General features: G+C 48.5%; 1 protein-coding gene across 1 annotated transcript in view; it reads right to left on the reverse strand.

Moving 5' to 3' along the window:
• LOC144095060 (uncharacterized) overlaps positions 1-3,111 on the reverse strand; it is a 35,338-nt gene extending 32,227 nt beyond the window's left edge. The window contains exon 1 of the mRNA XM_077628871.1: positions 3,029-3,111. The gene's annotated coding sequence lies outside the window, so the exon portion shown is untranslated. The remainder of the gene's footprint in view (positions 1-3,028) is intronic.
• Between the last annotated feature and the right edge of the window lie 19,887 nt (positions 3,112-22,998).

A 22,998-nucleotide genomic window follows, 5' to 3' on the forward strand; every position in this document is an offset into this window, starting at 1 on the left:
AGTATATACAAACTATTTACACAATAAGAAATGTGTCCATGCTCTGCGCGCGATTAGTTCATGTTTGAGGAATTAAAACACACGCGCACAACGCTGTGTTGGCTACAACTGGAGTGGGGCGTCCAGTCGTTAATCGTTCAAGGTGAACTCGCGTAGCCTTCGGTCACTGCGTGCAACTACCTGACGGAGAACAGACGGGACGTCAAGCCCATGTGTTTGAGGAATGCACAGAGGCTCACCAAGCTTCGCTCACGAGTGCGCGCACTGCCCTGAGGCCACAATAGCGTCTTGATGGAGTCTGGTAGTATGCCTAGCGCCCTATAGGCCGCAAGCATATCGCGACGAGCATCGGCGAACGCGGCACAGTGAAGGAGCAGGTGTTCTAGTGACGGTGGTGGTGGTGGTAGTGGTTTTTATTAAAATAATAGTAAAAAGGATTAATAATAATAATAATTGGTTTATGGGGAAAGGAAATGGCGCAGTATGTCTCATATATCGTTGGACACCTCTACCGCGCCCTAAAATATGGGGGAAAGGAGGGAGTGAAAGAAGAAAGGAAGAAATAGGTGTCGTAGTGGAGGGCTCCGGAATAATTTCGACCACCTGGGGATCTTTAACGTGCACTGACATCGCACAGCACACGGGCGCCTTAGCGTTTTCCCTCCATAAAAACGCGACCGCCACGGTCCGGTTCGAACCCGAGAACTCTGAATCAGTAGTCGAGCGCCCTAACCACTGAGCCACCAGGAAAAGATTTTTGCTAGCCCCGGCATCTGCCATCGATACTGAAGCACCTGAGCTGGGGCAGCGGAAATAAAGGATAGCAGGCAGAATGGAGAAATGAAATGAAAGAGGTGAGGGGACAGGAAGAGAGGATAGGGGGAGAAGTAGTATATACAAAATATTTACACAATAACAAATGTGTACCGGTTGTGCGCGTGATTAGTTCATGGAGGAATTAAAACACACGCGCACAGCACTGTGTTGGCTACAACTGAAGTGGGGCGTCCAGTTATTAATCGTTCAAGGTAGAACCCGCGGAGCGTTCGGTCACTGCGTGTAGCGTGTGTGCCGGGCCACTTTTTAGGCGCAGAGATAGCTTGCGCGAACATGCACGCTGTTTTGGCAGCGTTGGGATTATCGATGCGTAGCAATTGTTAACAGATACCCAGGTGGTCGAAATTATTCCGGAGCCCTCCACTACGGCACCTCATTCTTCCTATCTTCCTTCACTCCCTCCTTCATGCCTTCCCTCACGGCGCAGTTCAGGTATCCGCCGATATATGAGACAGACACTGCGCCATCTTCTTTCCCCCCAAAACCAAATATTATTATTATTACATGAAATCTCTCACAAGCTCGCAGGCCAGCGGCGGTGGGACGCAGACGGAGACGGGCGAGCCCACTTCCACTGCGGCTGAGCGTCGGAGGGGTGTCGGGGTGCGCGCCTCGTGGGTTCTTCGAGACGCCGAATTTGCTGTTGTTACAGCGGAAACGAACCCTTCTCTATGTGCCCGAAATGTGGAGTTTCTGAGAAGACGCTTCCTAATCTCTATTCGACGCGTGCCACAAGGTGTCAATACAAAAACGCGAGTGAGGAAACTGCGGCGGACGTAGCTTTGCAAGGTATGCGATTTCGGGCTTAACGAGAAATTTCGCACAAAGACCTATGCACGCGTGCTGCATGCAGTGTAAAGTTGTCCAGATGAACGCTTTCGCAGTATTAATAACAAGGCCCACGGCTACTACGCGCCGAGACCGCAACGACAAGCTACATTTGCCCCTTCGTTAGTCGCATTCTTCGCGCGTTGCACGGCTTTTGCCAGCGCTCACCGCCACCAAAGCTCTCGCCACTGTACGTATATACGCGCGCGTTGTCATGGCATGCCATCGTCGCCCACCGACTCTCGGCGTGACTCGAGCGACTGCGAGGACTCGATAGCCGTCAAAGGTGGATGCTTCACAGTTGCATTTATGAGGCGCACAAATTTGACCCTTTCTGAGAACGCTTCCCATAGTGCAATATGTTCGTCCACACGGCCTGCAAAGTCCAGTGACGGAAATAATAATAATAATAATTGGTTTTGGGGGGAAAGGAAATGACGCAGTATCTGTCTCATATATCTTTGGACACCTGAACCGCGCCGTAAGGGAAAGGATAAAGGAGGGAGTGAAAGAAGAAAGGAAGTAAAGAGGTGCCGTAGTGGAGGGCTCCGGAATAATTTCGACCACCTGGGGATCTTTAACGTGCACTGACATCGCACAGCACACGGGCGCCTTAGCGTTTTTCCTCCATAAAAACGCAGCCGCCGCGATCGGGTTCGAACCCGGGAACTCCGGATCAGTAGTCGAGCGCCCTAACCACTGAGCCACCGCGGCGGGGCAAGACGGAAAGCGCAAAATGGGAAATGGGCGGACTTGGCGTCCCACTTTTTGTGCACGCAGTCACGTGAACGCTGTGCGTGTGCTACTTCGGACGCTGTGCGACCGGGCGCCGCACCCCGACCGCTTGTGTAGTGGATCATTAGCAACGAAGCGCTTTTCAGCCGCGGCGTTGGTTCAGTGGTTATGAGGCTCTGCTGCTGACCCGAAAGACGCGGGTTCGATCCCGGCCGTGGCGGTCGAATTTCGATGGAGGCGAAATTTTAGAAGGCCGCGCACGGTGAGATGTCGTGCAGGTGTCCAACGATATATGAGACAGATACTGCGCCATTTCCTTTCCCCAAAAACCACTTATATCCCGCGCGGTGAAGGAGGAGCTGAGGCATCGCTACCTACGTCACAGCCACCGCATCTATGCGATATCGTGGAGTTGACGAGACCTTTGCAGCCCAAACCTAATCTGTGATCGGGCAGCAAACAGGACATGCGAACGAACGGTGCGTACAACAGAAGGCGAAAATGCATCTGACCAGCTGAGCAAAGTCGAACGGGCGTCCCAAATAAAATGACACCGGGACGCGAACATGCAGACAGAATGAAGAACGAAGACATGCAGCAAGGGAGTTCGATAAGCGAGTGAACTGACCTGAGCCTAGAATGGAAGTAGCCGAGCAAAATTGATGCGGCTCCAGCAGCGAGCGCTTACTGGCACAAGTTGCAGGACCTGACTAGACTAGGTGGCGTTGGCAAGACATTCGTACTTTTTATTCGTCTTCGGCCGTGCAGATGCGTTTATGTCGATGCGGCTGTCCTGTGTTGAACAAGCATAGGGTCACGATGGAGAATGGTTGAGCAGCACGCACTGCTCCGCTTGTTAGGTAATCATTCAAGAAACAATTCCTGGGGCCGTATTACAGAACTGTCAATTAGCAAAGTTGTCAAAAACTTGTCAAAAAGGTGTGAACCTCGCTCCTATTGGTCGGCCGTGGCCGGCGGCCATTTTGCTTTATTGCGTCATGGGTGGCTGCAGATTATGTCACGGATGTGGCAGAAATGGTGACGTTGCACACCTAATTATGCAGGCGCCAATTGACAGTTTTTTGTGACAGCCTCGAGGCGGTTAATTTGACCGTTGCGTTTTTGACATAAAATGGCGGCGGTGTACGCGGACATACTAGCCATACGACTCCGTCGCCGCCGGAGCCGACGGAGGGGGATGTTTGTTGGACAGGTCCTCCCCCCCTCCAAATCGGGCGGCCGGTGCCGCTGGGCTAAAGTGTACTAGAACACTTCTAGTACACTTCTAGTGCACTTTAGCTGGGCCCTGCTCTACGTTTCCGTCGAGCGGCGGCGACGGAGCCTCGCCCCACAAAAAACGTGCCAGTCACAGCGCGAGCTCGTTTCACGTGACCCACGGCTTGCTTGCTGCGAGCGAGAGATGGCGCTGGCGAGCGTCGCGGCCGCAAAAAAAGAAGCCCCCCCCCCCCCTTTTTTTTTCTTTTCTTCGTCGGTAGATGCACGTGTCTAGCGCCCCGAAAAGCGCCCGCTGCCAAGGAACAGAGAGCGGATGACGGTTTTACTTCATTTGGCAATATACGAGGCGTTTCAGGTAAACGAGCCTCCGATGAGTTTTGTGTTTGCACTGGGCGCGGGATATACGATAAGCGAATCTGCATCTGTTGCGCTCGAGTAGCCCCACTGTTGTGTACTTGGACTTCTCGCGCTATCTTTTAGAGCTTGAAGAAAAAATTACTCGGACGGTACCTTGCTGCGAACAAGAAGTTAATATTTAAAAAGCTAGTTAGTCAGTCTAAACTAATTAATCGACTGTGCAGTGCGAAAAAGAAAGTTAGGCAGGGTTTAATCATGGTTATACCAAAGGTCGAGCGAAAGCATTTTGGCAATGGCACGGACCAGATTTGGAGGTGGTCATCGTGTCGGGAACGCTCACTTATGGTTGCACGCTCACTTATGGTTGCACGCTCAATATGGTTGGACGCTCAGTTATGGTTGGTCCAAATCGGCCGCGGTGAAATTTCGGGGCTGGCCCGGGTCATATTTAGAGACTGCCATCGTATCGAGCACATTGAAATTAGCCTGAAAATAGATTTTGGTCCAAATCAATGAAGGTCAAATTTCGGGGGTGGGATGGGCAACATTTCGGAAACGACCCGGGTCTATTTGGAGACACCATCGCATTGGCCATAGTCAAAATATGCTTGTCATCTGACTTAAAGCTGTTGCTATGAAATCGTTAAGTGCGAGGGTCACTTCAATGTCATATACGCACACTGGACTGAAACTCAAGTTTTGCCTTGAATAGATACTGCAGAGTGGGCCACACGACCTTCAGCAGTACTGAACCCATTTTACGCGCCTAGGACACTCCTTCAAGTGTTGAGAATGTGGTTACATTTAGCTGGACACCTGTTCTATTTACATGGAGAGAGAGAGAGAAACGTAGGGCAAAAATTAATCCCTTTATTCAACAAAACATTGCCCAGTTCGAGCACATGCAGTAAATACACAACTGCACAATACAAGCATTTGCGATAGACATGGTTGTACACACAGATGCATATCAGAATAAAATGCATTAAAACAGACAGGAATGTCAGCAAAACGATCCGGTATGTAATATTACTAGCAAGACAGATTTATCTCTTTCAGACACTCATTAAGTTCTGCTATCGAGAAAAATCTGAAAATTTGCATGTGTATTAGTCGATACTGGTAAAATATTCTGCAAACTGTTTTGCTAGCCTAATTCTCGAACATTAGTATGAAGACCAATCTAGCAAACCCTGGCAAACCATTCCAGCATTGAAAACAGAGTTCATTACCCCCTACATATGTTTGATTTCTTTCATATTGGCCATAATAATGTGACTGCAGTGCGCGCAGCGCTTTAATAGTAGCTTGCTATAGTCGTATAATAATGCTTTGGTGCTGTACGCGTGGTGTTTGGCTGTAAAAACTGTGGAGTTGCGGGAAGTTATTAACTAACTTCAGACTTTTGCCACCGCTTGCGATATCGCATTGTTTTTTCTGCGATAATAGAGAAGCAAAGCAACGCAAGCAGACCACAGACGACTTTCACCGCACCTTCAACATCTCCTTCGGACCTCGCCGCCGCCGCCGCTGATTTTTTTTTCCACGCGGGAGAAAAAAAAAAAGCACTTGCGTATAGAAGAGTCACGTAGGAGAAGCGAGCGCCCGCCACAACTGGGATGCATTCCAATACCTCCGAGTAGACGGCTACTTATACGTCTAGCCGTGTTGGTAGTAGTAGCTCTATGGTCTAGCCGGACAGCCGCCATCTTGGCACGCGTTCCATTTCTCCCGAAGCCGTCTAAGATGACTGCTTCGCCGAAGTCTACATCGATGCAGGCTAACTTGCTGTCTAAAGATGGCGGAGCTGATGCACGCGGGTGAGCGAGTCGTGTGTGCTCTTTCGGGTGTCGGACAGTACCCGTAGTATAGGAGAGGAAAAATGTGAGTCATTCCATTATGTTATTTCGTACGCAAACTAGTAGCTAATTAATCTTCGTGGACGTGCGATTCCTAGCAGTGAATCACGCAGGAGAAAATCGTGCAGTTCAGAGCTTTGCTACAGCAGCGGACGATGTAGGTCTGTTTACGTGATCCGGCATCTGACGATGCCGGATCTTAATTAGCACCTTCATTTTAGGGATTAATACTCGTCGCTGTCGTTGTGTTGCTCTACAGGCGTTAAGACGACTGGTGTGACAGTTAAGAAATGTGTTTTTCTGTTGCTGTATTAGTTGCATCAACTCTTTCGCGTACAGTCTTTTTTATCTCTGCAGTCTCAGAACAAACACACCGGCATGTTGCGAATTGATTTTAGTATGTGCAGCATTAAAGCTCGCTGCTGTCTTTAGGTTTCCCGCCGTCTCCGAGTGCCACGTACGGCAGACAGCAGGTTCAATTGCACGCATGTGTTTTCCTGTTGCAGTGTATATTCAACACCCTCTCAATGCTAAGGCCTCTCCACCGGCCGCGTGACGTCACGCCAAGGGACCGTGCAGGCCCCGCGCTCCGCGATTTCAGCGCGCCGCGCCCGTCTGCACTATTCGGGTACTGCCGTACGTAGCTGCCTTATAAGTGATTCCTTCATTTTCATTTTTGTCGTTGCTGCAGAAAAGAAATTCGCTAGTTTGTGCGCGCCTTAGGCTATCATTTTATCTGCTTTATATATTTTTTTTATTGCAGAACACCTTATTGTCAAGAAAGTTCGAGCTGCTAATACAGTTTTTTATAATAAACAATTTAGCATACGGCCGCCAATTTCGCATTATTGGTCATTATAATAAAAAATTGATTAGTTAATTTCAATTAATCATCTAATTATTAGGTTCTATCACGTACATGATGTCTGCCGTGCGGTAAAATCCATCCGCACAGACCGCACATGCGTATATCTAGTTGTTAAAGTAGAAGTTCGTGAACATTGAAAAAAAAAACACCGTCTACTGCGCATTGTGTTAGTTTTATTCTGTATTGTGTTTTGCTTAAAGCTTTCACACACAGCAATAATGACACTCACAATAATGTTGCGCTGTTGAGTATTTGTACAGCTAATCTGACCCTTACAATAAAAAACGACGAGACACCAGCAATGAAGTGTGCGCAAAGCATTTTTATTGCTTGGGAATAAAACTTACTTCTTCTTAAGCGTTGCTGCTTTCCGGGCTGCGGCCTTCTGCTGCGCATTGTCTTGTATGGCATCATTTCTTAGTTTGCAAAAGTTGTTTAGAACAACGTTGGTTGCAACGCGTACTACCAAGCGCAGGAGAGTTTGTGCAGTGTGGCCATTTTCACATGTCTCAATGTCGTGTTCGTCCAGGAGGGAAATCGTCTGTGAAATCACGACACCACGTTGATTTCTACAGGAGAGAAAATCTTCCGCGGTTGCTCCAAAAGACAACTTCTCTGCAACTAGTTTAGTCATCAGTACCATGTGAACTGTGCATGGCTGGGGAAACTTCAGCCCTCCTCTCGACAGGTTAGCTATCATGGCAGTATTTTCCGCTTCGATCTCTCGATTTTCAATCACCAATGTGCTGAAGCAAGCAGAACATGAAAGCTTCTTTAAAGCAGCATGAGCAGCGTATCCTGCAATGTAGACAATAGCATCCATGTCAGAGTGGGCGTGTGTAATATCGTCGTCGCTGACAGCCACAGAAAAGTTGCATGGGACAAGATCCTCACTTACGTCTTCAAACTCTGTTTCCTCGCGTGGAAATGTCAAAAGTTTTTGAAGACGAAGCTTCTTCTCACATTCGTAGAGCTGACGCACGGAAATGTGGTACTGTGATCCTGCCAGCTGGCGGTAACGGCCGAACCGGTCTTCTAGCGCATCCGTCTGAAATTTGCCCAGCAGTACGTACTTGAAGTGAAGTTCTTCTAAGCAGTAGCGCGAGAGTTCTACCAGAGAATAGCATGTCAGTCGCAAAGCACTGTGAGTCTCTTTCGTCAGCGAGCCACTGGTGATGTTTATTCTTGCCCAAGCGTCCAACCAGTCCACAACGCCGCTCAGGAAAGCTAACTGTGTGTCATCAACAGACCTTACAGGGTCTTGCATGCTGTCCCTTAGCCTCTGGCCTTTGCAAGGGGTCTTAACATTGACTATTTGCCACCATGTGAGGATAACGTCAATGAAAAGAGCAGTCGACTCAGCTTGAGGAATCTTGAACGCGGAACCATGTGTCCTGAGGGCATTTGAAACAAACTGATTAATGACGTCGAGAGCGAGCTTTACATTTTGCCGCTCCATTGAGGTTGGATTCACGGCTTTTGCGTTCAGTCTGTAAGCAGCCTTCACAAGCGACGTCTTCTCTGAAGAATAAAGCTGCCGCACAGCTGCGAAAGAAGCAGCTTTCATACGAGGAGGCCCTTCGGGCATTGCTCCACTCAAGTCCATTTCAGGGAAATAGAGGCATGTTCCAGGGTTTTTCTGGTTAATCCAATTGTTCCTAATGCACTTCAAGAGATGCACAGGATCGACCACGTAGAAAAGAGGGCGAGCGTTATCGGCTGGATGGGGATAGACAATGCTCACCTGAGGACTTGTAGCAAATAACGACATCATCTTGCGGTTCAGAGCATTGTTGTCCGTTATCACAGCGATAATTTTGAGCCCCATTTTCTCAACATTAATGATTATGTTCTTAGCATGCTCGTGCAAAATTTCTGCGCTCAGTTTGCTCACAGGTAATATGTGAATGACGTCCTTGTTTGCAGAAAGGAGTGATTGTACCATGAACACATGGGCTGTTGTTGCTGGTTCCGTTGAATGAACCGACGATCCTACTATTGTGCCCCCTTTGTAGTCGAAGTATGGTTTTATGTGGATCTCATCGATCATCAGGGTCACTGTCTTCTCGTGGTCTTTCATTGATTTGACTCGTTCTCGGATGTAGGAGAGACAGTGCGGTTGATTTTGCTCCACAAGAGGGTCAGCTTTGTAATTTGAGCAAACACGGCGCAGTGTGGAAGGATGGGGCAGAATGATTCTTGATGCAGCGCTTGTGAAGTGATATGCGTGAGGAGAAATTGAATTCAAAATACTGGCGAATACCAGCAGCTCTGCGCTATACACATGCTGTTTCGCGAGGAGAAGCTCTATCTGCTCAACCAGAAATTTCAGCAAAGAAGACTGTTCTTTCGTCGTATCACTGTCCTCAATGAGGTCTGCAAGCAGTGAACCGACAAACTGCAATACTTTAGTATGTTTCGACTCTTTCGTCACCTCAGGTATATTATGCAAGCCTATCTCGAGTTCTTCTAGCAGCAAGGACAGGCTGGAGGTGTCGCATACTTGAGCTGGCAGAATCCTGCCTGAAGGAAGCGACAGAAGCTTCACTCCATTCAAGAAAACAGAAAGTGACAGATCAGGGAGAACTACCAAGGCGCATTTCACATTAGGTGAAGGATCATTCTCGATGAGAAGGAACCTAACGCACTGCTCATCGACAGAAACGGTCCAGAATTTCGTGTTGCAGATTCCAGGCAACTTAGATTTGAACTCCTCGTAAGATGAAACTTTGTTTCTTTTCTGTTCAAGCTCATTAGACTGAAGTGACTTCCTCATAGCCTCCTGCAAAGCAGCGTTTTCCCTTCTTGCTTTTTTCGTCTCTGGCGATTCACTCCGTCCAGGCGTTGAGGACAAGTATTTTGGGCAGTTTGGAAAAACAGAAGGCGCAGCATCAATCTTCAACTGTAGCCTGTCACGCTTCACCTCTATTATTTTCCCTGTCAGTTCATCTTGGTGTGACAACGTCGTAATGAAGTCGCCTGCGTGGAAGTGCAGTTCACACACCTGCACGAGAAAATGAAGCAAGGCCATTCGCCATGACTCTCCATTGCCTAAAACACTAAGTAAAAAGAGTCTGAATAGTGAACAGCTTTTACATATTTACACAGCTTTTACACAAGCCTTATGCACATCCACAGAACTAAATGCTTCCTGGACAATTCATACATAAGTGTAAGAAGTGATATCATTGCCTACAAAGACAGCATGCCTTTCCGGGAGCGACAGCTCACAACTAAGATAATTACCAGCGCCTATTAAGCAATATTTCAGAGTCTTACCCTCGAATGCTCTGTAGGTGTGAAATCCTTCCGTGGAATGGCTCGCAACCAGGCTTTTCTTCGTACTTCGTCTCTTGGGAAGCAATAAACACGTACTTTGGGACCATTCTGGTAGTTCCCGCGGCACCCGGGAACACAGCACCGGCCCATGTTTCACGAAGTTGCACTCGCTACACGGCAGGCAATCAGTTTCCCATTCGTGCGCTAGCACAGGTACGCACGCCACACAAGAAACGGCCACACGAAACAGACACAGCCGTGCGAGGAGCGAACGGAAATGCACCCAACGCCAGGCTGAAAGACTCAAGCAGCAGCTAGACGCTCACTGCAAGACTGCGTTCGTGTCTGTGCTTGCCCGGGCAAGCGCGAGCACATCGAGGGAGACAACCGAGCGGAGCGGAGCCGCGCTTGGTGAGCAGCCTGACCGGACACTTGGCGTGACGTAGCGCGTGTGGAAAGGAGGGCCTGGAGAGGCCTGAAGAAAGTATTTAGAGGGTGTTGGTATATTAGCCGTATCGCATTTCGCGCATATTCATTACAGTCTTTCGTATTCTTTCTTATGTTTGCAGGACCGTCTGGACGAGGACGTTCGAGCAGCATGTACAGTTTAGCACCAATAATAAAAGAATAATCGCACATGTCTTTAGCGTCGTCTTCGGAGAGCTGCCCCGTCTGCTACAAGTAGACTGACCGATAGGCGCATCCACCAGTTCGATTTACACGCAAAGTTATTGCAGAAAAAATGTGCAAACTTGTTGAAAACACATTTTTAATGATCGCTATTGCTCAGTTTGAGAAAAATTATTGTACAACTGTTCATAAGCTTTAGTTACATTATTATGCCGCGAAGCGGCGTGAGCAGTAGACAAGTTCCAATATATGGACATGAAGACGGCTTCCTAGACGTCACACTAGACGTCTTGTTAGACGTCTATAGTATTGGAATACACCCCTGGTTTGCCGGTGTCCGGCGCCTCTTTCGACTAGAACACCACGCCGCTGCCGCGGTTTTCGGCTCCGTCGCCGCCGCGCCTAGAGGAGGCCGGCGCGAGCAACGGCGAAGGAGAGCGCACGAAGACACGTTTGACTATGTTTGACTTGCCGGACAATCTGTTTCGGCGTCTTTTTTGCCCAGAGAAGCAGACGGTGGAGTGGCTCTGCGACGAAGTTGCCGATGAACTGGGAGGAAATTTGCGTGCGAGCGCGCTGTCGGTGCGGCGGCAGGTGCTGTGGCACTGCGGTTGTTTGCCACCCGCGGCTTTCAAGCTGCCGTTGGTTACGAGGCGCACGTCGACATCGCACAACCGACGGTAAGCAAATGCGTGTGACAGGTGTTGGAGGCAATCTGCAAAGTCAGCGCGCAGAAGGGGTGGGTCCCGCGGTCACCTCTGTGCCACAGATATATAAATAAAGCGCGCTTATGTTGCCTAAGCACTTTATTTTTCCCAGCAAATTGCACTTCGTGGTCGTCTTCTGTTTCCCAAGGGGAAAGAAACAGACAATCATACATCACATACTGCAACACGCCACCTTTTGGCATTTTTGTCATGGATCGAAAGAGCCGAAAAACACAGACTTCAACAAGTTCTCTTCGTCGATTTCGTACCAAGTGCTTCTTGCCAGTTCGCTAGGTAGGCACGTAGCCTTCACTGCATTCGCGAAAATTTTTCTGCACACTTAGGTCAACCGCACAGTAGCTTTATTTAAGACGCCGCGTAAAAAACAATAACACGGCGTGGAATCGGCGGCTTTCGTGCAAAGCGGCTTGATGTTTTACCGCCGTCAGCGCATCCCCGCGGCAGCAAAAGTTACCCACCAGCAAATTTAATAGCACAACATCGAACGCTTTTTGTTTTGCTTAATATTTTCGAACTTTAAACACTATGTTTTGGCAAAATAAAATAGACAGTTTTAGCAGAGCGTATTTGCGCTTCCGCTCCGCTCAGCCGGCAAGCGGGAGCGCTACTGCGCATGCGCCGAACGGTCAGACGGGAGCGCGCGAGCGGACCGGCACTTCCGCTCCGCTCGTACGCAGTGCTAGCGGAGCGCGGAGCGGTGCGACGAGCGTGGCTCACGCAAATCCTTCTGGTCTCGCGCTTGCTTGCTTGCTTTTTCAACATGGCGGCCGGTCCAACAGATGCTGTCGCATGTGTCGCAACCCCTGCAGAACGCACAGGCGTCTCTAGCCGCAAAACTAGAAGAAAGAGGTTGCGCGCTGATGAAGATTTGTGACTTTTGCGCGAGGTGGTTGCGACAAACCCATTCAACAATCTCTGCATTTGTGAGAAAATCCGCAGAAATAAGAAAATTAACAAACGTCTATCCAAAAACAACGTATGTTTTTCACTTCACATGTAAAATGTTCAAGAGCAAAAATATTTCCTTGAAGTGCGGCGGAAAAATAAAGCTGTTTTTTTATTATCTGGTTCCACTTTTGATCACCAGGGAGCTCCTCGTGCAGTTCGTCTGTCTGCCTCCGCTCAGCTAAAAAGCTGTTTTACAGCCAACGCTCCGGTAAGGCTGAGCGGGTACCGTGAGCGGAGCGCAGACACAAATACGCTCTTCTAAAACTGTCTAATATTAGTTTTGATCGCCGCGTATTTCTTAAGTCTTTGTACAAAAATTTAGCAGACGGCCTCTCGCCGTGCAAATAAACGCTATCGGGGCGCCGCCCTGCTGTAATTGGCTGATTCCTCGTTGCGTCAAGCGGTGACGTCTCATCGTTTCGTCATTTTGACGTCACTGTAAATAACTTTTGACAGAATTTGTCACAATTACGTAATACGGCCCCTGCAGCGCAAAAGCAATGAGAAGGGCGGCTTTTAGTGCGAAAGCACTCTTTAACGAGATCCAAACCCAGCCAATGAAACTGCATGAAGCTTGTCCTTAAGGGCGACCCGCGCGACCGGAGCTGGTTACTGACCGAGCTGATAGATGGCACAACGGAACTTGTGTCGTTAGGGTGGCTCAATGGCTGCAGCGAGCGGGCATCCAAGCACCCTATGCGTCGCCAGTGTGTGTATTGCATAATGACGGCAGCTCACGCGGCATTGTCACCTCGCACAGGATGTGCCACCAGGAGTGCGCGTGGGCATCTTGGGCCTCCTTCGTTGGCTTCGTCCACTATACGAGAGTCCGCAGACGCTGTTGTTGAGGCATGCGCCGCTCTGGTGGCGGCGCAGCTGCAAGGACTCTCGCTCAAACCGCTTAGATACCAGGCAAACACATGCTTTCGGAATTCGGTTTAACCAGGGGGAGGGGGGGGGGGGGGAGCGCGAGCCACTTGCGTCCCGGCTAATTGAAAAACCTCCGCTGAAGCCGTAACTCCGTACACCATCCGCTGTGAAAGTAACTGAAGGAGGAATTGGCGCTAGCGTCTGTAGTAAAGGACAAGGTCTTACCGCAATAAGGTTCTGAAATGAGAAAAGGTCTCTCGCATTCACTTTCTATCCCTTTTGAATTTCTGACTCACGCGACCGTTGCAACCGCCATGCATCCTTTGCGTGTGTTTCGCGAACTCCGTCAGTCGCGCGTTATCTGGGGCGCGGTCGACTGCTCTGTCACAGACACTTTGGCGTCCTGTTCCCTCATGTGTTAGTGATGTCGGTGCTGCGACAACTACGGTGGTGTTTGGTTTAGTGCTCGCGTCCTTCGAAACTGCCAAGAGTGCAGCGAGGTCCGCAAGGCTACGATGGAAACTGCTACCTGCGCTCGCTTTCTCTGGAGCCACCGCTCATTTCGGAACAATAATTTAGTCACTGCTGTCGACGAAGCAGGCACCGGGTTTGGTCCGCAAGAGTCTGCACATCGTGGTAACCGATTATGCAAATGTATGCTAACTTAATTTTATTGGTGTCAATATATATCAGCATGGACAGTGAAGGCCATTGAGTGATGGTGGTTTGCTTTCACGCGTTTACGTAAATACTAAACCATTTTTTTTTCAACTGTTTATGATTGCAAGCTACATCGTGCATGCATTCACTCGCGCTCAAAACCAGTCACTCACGATCATGTCCATTCACTCACATTCACGTTCACTCAACGTGTCCTTGTTTGCTGACAACGGAGGGGACGAGAGATGTACTGCCGCTGCCGACTGCGCTCATAGCTTCTCTGGCATAGCCTGAGTCGCATAGATGTAGGTGGCGAGCTGCCCGGGGCTCTGTCGGGCTCTTTGGCCAGTTTTCACAGTTTCGACGCTCGAAGGAAGTGGTCGCTTATCACGCATCTTCATGTCCCGAACCAATGTTACGAACGTGTGCTCCCGCTCTTGCTCCTGAGACGATGGGTGCTTGTTCAGCGTCAGCTAAGATGCTTAGACACGTTGTTGAAAGGTTTCCATAGGCCTGCGCAGGGTTCTCCATGAGGGGGAGCAAACTCCCCAGCCTCCTCTCACCTAGGTCCCTGCGATCAAAACGGAGTGCAAAGATGAGCAATGGTTATAATACATTTATTTCAAAGTGATGGAACTGCAATATATAAAAAATGTTATCGCGCAGCAGTTTTCACTTTCGTGCCCAGTAGATTTATTTCACGCCTAGCGCAGTCAGCAGCTTAGTCCCTGCGCTGATGAGGCATGAATGTAACAACGCGCTTCCGAGGGAACTTCCATTCTCTCTAAACCACAGAAAATATGACACATCTGTATTTTATTAGCTGCAAAAAAAGAACATGAAAAGATTACCTCAAAGTGACGCAGCAAGTAAACAGTTCTTAGAAGGCAACATCATCGGCACGAAACAATCACTTCTGGAGCAGATTAAAACATTAAATACTACCACTTCGGCTATCTCCTTGGCTTCAAGGCATCACCATGTCTGATGCTATGCAGACAGAAAATAGAAAAAGCACATGCTTGATTTACAAGATTTACAACGCAGGGCTCCTTCAAGTACATGAACAAGAACCTCTGGCATTACCGAAAAGCGCGCTTCGTTTTTGCGTCGTTTGTGGGCTTGAGCCTACCTTGTTCGGTTAAAGGGCAAGTGCACCACTTTTTGAGAATTCCGCGATATTCTTTGATTCAAATCTATAGAGGTTGTGGGTAAAGGATGCCAAGTGTTTTTGCGCTAGAATTTAAGATATTCACGCAATCGACTGCTGAATTTTTTGGCTTCTCCTCAAATCATTGGGGAGGCGCCGCCGCGGTGGCTGAGTGGTTATGGCGCTCGGCTGCCGGCCCTAAAGACGCGGGTTCGATCCCGGCCGCGGCGGTCGAATTTCGATGGAGGCGGAATTCTAGAGGCCCGTGTGCTGTGCGATGTCAGTGCACGTGAAAGAACCCCAGGTGGTCGAAATTTCCGGAGTCCTTCACTACGGCGTCCCTCATAGCCTGAGTCGCTTTGGGACGTTAAACCCCCATAAACCAACCAGACCCCCATAAACCAAACCAATCCATCAAATCATTGGAGTAGTGCGGGGAAGCTTGGTATGACGTCAGGGAAGGTAAGATTTCAAATTACCGCTGCCGTCAACCACACTCTGCCATGCCTCGTTGGATGTTGCTAAACAACGCTCGGCGGGCTTTGGCTTCGGTGGTCTTGGGTTTTTTTTTTTTCCTTCAAAGCAAGCGTTTATGCGTTGGAAATGAACCGGTACCTTCGATGGCATCATCACGCCCCCCCCCCCCCCCCCCCGCTCCTTGAAGCTTGAAAACCGTCGCGATTTTAATCGGCGATTACCTCACCATTTCAAATGCTGGCCCAAACGGACTTCGCATGTTTTGCCTGCAAGTTTCGCACATACGACTCCTTTAAGCTCGTCGATTTTAAAACCTATGCAGTTGCTCTTTAAACAGCCTGACCAAGTAGATCAGATTCTTTTCGTGGGTTCGGCCCATTAAAAAATTACAGCCAGAACAGAGCTCTACAATGCACACACCCGAGCACAGAGGAAACCTAAGTATCCACTGCAGTACTGGAGATCCCACCTTGCGCTAGTTATTGTCGCGAAGCGGACAGTCATTGTTGCAGCAGCAAGCATTGGAAGCTTCAGTGAGAGACAATTTCCGCTGCTTTAATCACGCCGGCGCATGCCGTTTTTCTTTGAAATCGTGCACGTGTCTGAGCCTTCGAATCCACTTTTGATAATCACACGCCGCACGTCTCCTACTTTCACTGTGTCCTCCTGTTCCACTTGTCGCTTCCTCAACGTGCTTCGTCCTTTGGCGCACTTGTTTGTTCAACCCGTGAGGCTTTCATTAACATACATCGCCTGCAAAAACTCGATCCTAGCAGCTGTACTGCGACTATACAGGGCGGTTTTTTTTTATCTGTGTACAGATCGTTTTTTTTTTTTACCTTACGAGAGATGCGTCGGTGCGGGCTTTGCAGATGGATTGTGCAGCAAGGTGGACATTACGTACATGATAGAGCTCAGTGATCCCAGCAAACAAAGTACCTCCCCATGTGCGCCCAGAAAGGATGGAATGTCCCAGTCCCAGTACAACATTTATCGAACATTTCCAGGCCATAGAGGCAGGACACAGAAACACAAGCAAAAGGGCAGTGCGCCCACTAATGGTCTAGAAACGTTTTTTTCGAGGGTGCTAAGCAGAATCAAAAACAAATCATAGCATTTTGGTCCCAGAAAGGTAACTGGAGAGAACGTTTTTGGGACCACTGCTTTTCAACAAAAAATACAAATGGACTCCTCGCTCCCTTTTCTCTCTCCCTCGCGCCAAAAAGCTACGGGGAGAGAAGGTTTTTCTCTTGCACTCGCCGTTTTGAGAGATAAAAGTTTCGTTCGAACAGCCGAAGGAAGCGCAATTAACCCCGCATCTCTCTCGTGGGCCGTCGGCTCAATGCTACAGGCAGGCGACGGCGGTCTGCCTTTTCATCGCACCGCCGGGAGCGGCGGTCACCAACGTGCCCGTCTTCTTTAGCTGTTTCCAACTTCAGCACGGTTCGGCGGTTCCTGCAGGCATCTCCAACTACCAGCAGTCCTCGTTGCGCCGCTGTCTAGCAGAGGCGCAGTAATGGCACCCCATCGCTCGCCCGGCTTCCTCGCTGGACGGAAGCCATCTTGTGCACACGTATTCGCGCTGCCCCTACCCGCTAGCGCGCAAGCCCCAGCGCGCGGTAGCTCTTGCTCTCATCACTGGGCTGTCGTGAACTTCGTAGCTACGGATTCATGGCAGCTTTCCCGCGCACCTCGGCGTGCCCACATAATTCCTTTTGGAACTGATGCAGCGGCGCGCGGCGGTAGGCAATTGGTAATTTTTTTTTGATGACAGGAAATGGCGCAGTATCTGTCTCACATATCAGCGGACACCTGAAACGCGCCGTAAGGGAAGTGATAAAGGAGGGAGTGAACGGAAGAATCAGGGGATAGAAGAGCCTTATGTCAAAATACTGGAAGATATATATAGCAACTGCACAGCTACTATAGTCCTCCATAAAGTCAGCAATAAAATTCCAATAAGGAAGGGCGTCAGGCAAGGAGACACGATCTCGCCAATGCTGTTCACCGCATGTTTGCAGGAGGTATTTTGAGGCCTGAATTGGGAACAGTTGGGAATAAGAATAAATGGAGAATACCTAAATAATCTGAGATTTGCTGATGACATTGCCTTGCTGAGTCACTCAGGAGGTGAACTGCAAATCATGATCAACGAGTTAGACAGGCAGAGCAGATCGATGGGTCTAAAAATTAACATGCAGAAAACCAAGGTAATGTTCAACAGCCTAGCAAGGGAACAGCAGTTCACAATTGGCAGCGAGAGCCTAGAAATTGCGCCGGAATACGTCTACTTAGGGCAGGTAGTGACAGCTGATCCGGATCATGAGAGGGAGATAACTAGAAGGATAAGAATGGGGTGGAGCGCATATGGCAAATTCTCGCAGATCATGAGTGGCAGTTTACCAATTTCCCTCAAGAGGAAAGTGTACAACAGCATAATCTTACCGGTACTCACCTACGGGGCAGAAACGTGGAGGCTAACGAAAAGAGTTCAGCTTAAGTTAAGGACAACGCAGCGAGCCATGGAAAGAAAAATGATAGGTGTAACGTTAAGAGATCGGAAGAGGGCAGAGTGGGTGAGGGAACAAACACGGGTTAATGACATCCTAGTCGAAATCAAGAGAAAGAAATGGGCTTGGGCAGGGCATGTAATGCGAAGGCAAGATAACCGCTGGTCTTTAAGGGTAACGGAGTGGGTTCCAAGAGAAAGTAAGCGTAGCAGGGGGCGGCAGAAGGTTAGATGGACGGATGAGATTAAGAAGTTTGCAGGCAAAGGGTGGATGCAGCTGGCAAAGGATAGGGTTAATTGGAGAGACATGGGAGAGGCCTTTGCCCTGCAGTGGGTGTAGTAAGGCTGATGATGATGATGATGATGATGATGATGAAAGGAAGAAAGAGGTGCCGCAGTGGAGGGCTCCGGAATAATTTCGACCACCTGGGGATCTTTAACGTGCACTGACATCGCACAGCACACGGACGCCTTAGCGTTTCACCTCCATCGAAACGCAGCCGCCGCGGTCGGGTTCAAATCCGGGTACTCCGGATCAGTAGCTGAGCGCCTTAACCACTGAGCCACCGCGGCGCATCGCAAGTCTTTTGCGCAGCTTCACGGCCCTACACCATAATGGCGCTCTGCCAGGCGTCGTTCGCAGCAGCGGATTTAAAGGCAATGGGCGACTCCTAGCACGCACTCTGCATCCCTCAACGCCTCCGACGACTGCGGCGTGTTGTTGATGGCAGCGTGGCCGTCCACTGCGGTAATCGGCGGGGGAGATTTTCGCAGGCCCACCAGACTCTTGCTGCGAGTGCCCACGGATTAACCTGCTCTACCTACATTGCCGTCCTGTCGCAGCGGTATAGTTTGTGTTGTGTTCGCGTCGCTGACTCCCAACCCACCCCCACTGGATTATTTGTGCCTTGATCACCTTGATCTCGCCTCCCACGCCGTATTGCGCCGCACGCGCGGTCTGCTGTACCATGGGTGCGGCGCGCCAGGGCTCCTACCTCAAGACGTCCCCCCCCCCCCTTTCCATCCGGCTCCAAGCAGTCTTATCTCCACACTTAGTCACAAGAAAATAAAACGGGGGGCGTAACGAGGATGTAACGCGTATGTTTGAGCGTTCGCTGTGCCGTGAGAAGGCGCAGGACAGAAGGCTGCGTTGAATTCATATATCTATAGTTGCAGCATATGATTTCATCCCCGGGGGTTTCTGTTGGCAACGTCGTCAAGGTATGTTGGTTTATGCTCGTTTTTTGTTTTCGCCTCGTAGAATTAATTTTTTTTTCCTGTTTAGATAACACGCTCAAGCTTACTCCCAGGCTCGTGCGAGAGGCAAAGCGAGAGGGAGGTTTCAACCTGCAGAATATCCGTGACCTGAAACCGCGTATCTGTATCGTACGCCCATATCGTCTTTTCTTTTGGCAGCCAGGTTGCTCTTTACATGCGTTTGCTTTTGCGTGTGCATATATGCTTTTGTACCCTTTAGAATGTTTGCTTAAGGTGCATAAACTTTAAGCCTGTATTATGTTTTTATTGCTTCATTTTTTCAGATTTCTAAGAGCTAGAGAAAAAGTTGGTCATTATTATATGCTGGTGCTGTAGTCTTACGCACATTGTGTGTTAAGTGGTGCATACATATGCGCCTCCTGTTCGTATTCATTTAAATGCAAAGAGCACATCTAATAAACTGAAATTACATCTGCATTGCGCTGCTATTTCCTACTGTATGGGCGGGATCGGGCGACTTTTTGAATTCACATTTCCTTTGTGTGTAAAATTCTACCATATTTCATGTTCTTGTGGCGGGAGCAGCGCAGCACGAAACGAAGAAGAGAGAGGCGGGAATCGACGCTAACAACCAGATTTTTAATGCACGTTCGTCGAATATATACATCTCGCTCTTGCAATAAGGAGAGGACAGAAGTATGACAAACGCATGAGATGTACACGTGGTAAAATATTAGGGAAACGCACGCAGATAATTTCGCTGTCACGAAACGCTATCGAAAGTATGCTGACGCATACGTCGCTCTTTTGTCGGATGTCGGAGCCGCATTGACGAGATCCTGTCATCATGAAGTTCAAGGCAGTTTTGACGCCCAGAACAGTCGGCTGAAAGCAGCAGGTTACCCGATGAGACTGCTATCCAGTGTCACAGAAGGGATTCTGCAAGTACTTAGAGGCAGAAAATATGTCACAACCACATCAGAAGAAAGGAAGCCGTATGCGGTCATTCCTTACATTAATGACATTTCCCTCAGTCTCAAAAAGGTAGGCGCAAGAGCTGGTGCAAAAGTGCTCATGTCAGCACCCAACCAATTAAGAAGACATGTGCGCCAAAGTCAACAGCGAGCAAAGAAGAATCAATGCAAGAAAAAGCACAGGAATAAAACATGTGAAATGTGTGAAAAGGGGGCTTATGAAATACGTCTGTCATGCGGACGCACCTACATTGGTAAAACAGGGCGCTGTTTGAATGAACGACTTCGAGAGCACGAAAGATCCCTAAAGGGCGCCATCAGAAGTGAATTAGCAAAACATTGCAGAGAGCATGAATGTGACCTGCCGCTTAGCAACACAATGGTCATCCCGTCATATTTTGATCAACGGACCAGGGAGACTGAAGAAGCCTTCAACATCCGACGAAAGAGCGACATATGCGTCTGCATACCTTCAATAGCGCTTCGTGACAGAGAAATTAGTTATCTGCGTGCGATGTCTTAATATTTCACCACGTGTACATCTTATGCGTTTTACCTGCTTCTTTCCTTTCATGCTTATACGAGCGAGATGTATATATTCGACGAACGTGCATTAAGATGTGGTTGTTAGTCAGTGTCGTGTCCCACCTCTCTCTTTGTCTCGTGCTGCGCTGCTGCCGTCACAAGATCATGCACCAACCAGCCCAAAGTTTCACCTTGTTAAAGCACATTTCATGTAAACAGGCAAGTCTGAATGGCCTAGCCAGCAAGCATTCACGCGAGTGGACAGATGTATTACACCACCTGTAACGTAAGCATGTGCCGGAAATTTGGCACATATGTGCGCTTAGATGCCTGAAGTCTGCATGAAAAAGAAGAAATAATTTTATTGAGCCAGAGCCGAGAAATCGAGCATTAACCTTTTGGGGCTTTCCCTGGGACGCACAACTTTTTGGACACGGCTAGTTGCGGGGACGTTTTTTGGATATCTTCGGGAAAAATTAGCACCTCTTGGGGAGATTCCAAACGTCCTGATGGACAATTTCTGAGAGATTTTGAGAAGGTTTTGTGTTTGTTGGGATTAAACGATTAATTAACAAAATTAACTTATTAACTATTTACTTTTGATTTCAAGTGCCACTGAATTGAAGGCCGTCAACATAAAAGCTGAGTCGTTTTTAAATTTTCTTTATCGGCAATGCAGTTCGAAATATTTAAAGGGTCTATGAAAGGGTCTCTAATAAAGTTGCAGTATGGCTGAGCTGTTAAAACACGCCTCTTCACGAATACTGTCCAGCAAGAAATTTTCTAATGCGAGGATGCGGTGGCGCTGATGTCAGCAGCGACTTTCGCATGGTAGGTAAAACTTAATTGCTGCCGGCCCGTGCCTACCGCAGCTGCCGCAGCTAGCGGCGGTTGTATCATGCCTGCGCGCTGCAGAAGCAGCATGTATTGACCAGCTGCGTCACTGTTCGATCCGCGTAGTAGCATAAAAGGAAATTTAAATTAGCCTCGATAGGTTGCTCGCAGATAAATATCGCATTATGAAACTGGCTACAGGGAATGGGCCGCGGCAGTAAAGCGCGAAGTATGGGAGTCGATCGGCACTGTCACTCAATGCACTTAATAGCATGCAAGTTACTGCGTTCATTCGCCTTAGCATCAGCATAGTACGCTTATAACTGCGCAGGGGAAAAAAAAAGCACGTATGCTGTTGTACACGTATTTATCACCTTGAGCTGTTGTGCACGGGGCGCCGGTTCTTTTGCGTTATTTTGTTCTTCGTTCTTTTGTTAATAGCACAGCGTGTTTTAATGGCGCGTTGTAGAAAGAAGTCTGGTAAGTTCTTGCACGGTCACGTTGGCGTGCTTAGAATAACGTACCTTAAGTGTGCTAAAAGCCGCATGCTTTTTCATTGCATCATGCATATTTCATGTTTCATGAGGTAGTACATGATCGCGAAGCTTGTTTGGAAAGAAGCAGCCGCAGGCGTGCTACCAACAGACATGTGGCGAGATTGAGAGGGGGCGCAGCAATGAAAAGTATTTTCGTTATTTATGCATGCGATATGTAACTAAATTTGGTGCAAATCTGAAAAGGCTACGCTAGTTTCAGTAATGCGTTTTTAGCTATAACGTTTGCAGTTCTTGGGTAATTATAATTAACACCCTCGTCAAGTCACCCCAAGGTCTTGAATAATTGAGTAGAAAGTGCGCAACTTTTTTTTATGGCAGCATGTTCACAAAGCCTTGTTCTGTATGATGACGCTATTAGTGCTTTTTTTAGATGATCATGTACTTATGCATGCATAGTTATACGTGAAAACGTTTCTTACAAAAATAACTAACGCAGTACTGCACATGTAGGAGAAAAAATCGAGAGATTTATTGCACTCCGCAATGTCTCAGGAATCGTTTGCGACAAATAGAATCGTTCTATTTTCACGCGTTACGAAATTACGAAGGTGTGAGTGATGCCAATCGCAGAAAATGTGAAAGGTCAGAAAACGAACCTTAAAGTTTTTCCCTCATTTATGACCTCTTCGCTTTCGCTTTGGTCAAAGTAATGCGGCACTGAAATCAAAGAAAACCTCAAAGGAATCAAAGAAACTACCTCACAATTTTCGACGACCACACATCTAAAAAGCGTAATTTATAAATGTCTACTGAATATATTGCTAGCCGCCGCGGTGGCTGAGTGGTTATGGCGCTCGGCTGCTGGCCCGAAAGTCGCGGGTTCGATCCCGGCCGCGGCGGTCGAATTTCGATGGAGGCGAAATTCTAGAGGCCCGTGTATTGTGCGATGTCAGTGCACGTTAAAGAACCTTAGATGGTC

The sequence above is a fragment of the Amblyomma americanum genome, chromosome 1, assembly GCF_052857255.1.
Source record: "Amblyomma americanum isolate KBUSLIRL-KWMA chromosome 1, ASM5285725v1, whole genome shotgun sequence".
Lineage (NCBI taxonomy): Eukaryota > Metazoa > Arthropoda > Arachnida > Ixodida > Ixodidae > Amblyomma > Amblyomma americanum.